This window comes from Bos javanicus, chromosome 15 (genome assembly GCF_032452875.1).
Source record: "Bos javanicus breed banteng chromosome 15, ARS-OSU_banteng_1.0, whole genome shotgun sequence".
Lineage (NCBI taxonomy): Eukaryota > Metazoa > Chordata > Mammalia > Artiodactyla > Bovidae > Bos > Bos javanicus.
Genome location: NC_083882.1, coordinates 7,817,384 through 7,818,888, shown reverse-complemented (window position 1 = coordinate 7,818,888; position 1,505 = coordinate 7,817,384).

The following is a 1,505-nucleotide window of genomic DNA, read 5'->3' as shown; positions in this document are numbered from 1 at the left end:
TTTTGATTGACTATAAAAATTCCCTCAAACCAGACACGTCTGACTAAGATATTTCCACAAGATTGAAATTCCTGAAGTAAGAAAACAATAATAAAAATTCTCAACATGTCCTAAATCACCATTAGTTCATGAAATTTGATGCTGCGTGATTAGCATTGTTGACAAAAATAATTCCTAAGTATATTAATCTTTAAGTGAAACAAGCTTACTATTTAAATACACTGGTTAAAAGTAGGACTACCAAATGATCAAGCAGTTCTGCTACTGGGTATTTATTTAAAAAATCAACACAAACAATAATTATAAAAGATGTATATATCTGTATGTTCACTGCAGCACTATTTACAGTAGCCAATATATGGAAGCAATCTAAGTGCCCATTAATAGATGTGATATAGATGTGATATATATGTAATATATAATGGAATATCACTCAACTGTAGAAAAGAATGGAATCTTGCCATCTGCAACAACAAGGATGAACTGTGAGGGCATTATGTTACCTGAAATAAGTCAGACAAAGAAAGACAAATATTGTATGATTTCACTTATATGTGTTGAACCTAGAAAACTAATAAGCAAACATAACAAAATAGAAACAGAGTTATAGATACAGAGGTCAAACAGGTGGTTGCCAGAGGGTGGGGGATATTAGGGGTGGGGTGTGAAAGAAATAGATGAGAGAGATTAGGTGAAAGAAACTACCAGTTGCAAAATAAATGAATCAGGGATATGAAATGCACAGTGTGGGAAATATAGTCACTAACTATGTAATATCTTTGTATGGTGACATATCATAACTAGACTTATCACAATGGTCATTTTGAAATGTATAGAAATATTGAATCACCATGATGTGTAACAGGAATTAATGTAGTGTTGTAAGTCAATTATACTTTTAAAACAAACAAACTCATATAAAAAGAGATCAGATTTGTGGGTACCAGAGGCAAGGGGAGGGGTTTAATTGAAAAATGCAGTAAAAAGGTTTAAACTCCCAGTTATAAATAACCACTAAATGCACAACGTGGTAAGTTTAATTAACAGTGCTTGAGTTATGTATGAAAGTTGTTAAGAGAGTAAATCCTAAGAGTTCTCATCACAGGGAAAATTTTCTATTTCTTTAATATTATATCTATAAGATGGATATTCACTGAACTTACTGTGATAATTATTTCATGATGGCTGTAACTCAAAGCATTATACTGTACACCTTAAACTTAATGTAGTCCTGTATGTCAATTATATCTGAATAAAACTGGAAGAAAAAAGCTCAATGGTTAAATTCAGGTGTGATGGGGCTAACTCCAAATATTACTGCAGACTATTTTTTAAAATACAATTAGTTAGTTCAAGTCTGGAAGTTTTAAAATTTTTTAAGCAAGAAAAAGCCTTATTAAAATAAAATTGTCATATAATAAGCTGCTTTTATTTAAAGTGTACATTTTGTTAAGCTTTACCATAAGTATATACTTTTGAAGCCATCACCACAGAAAAAGATGATA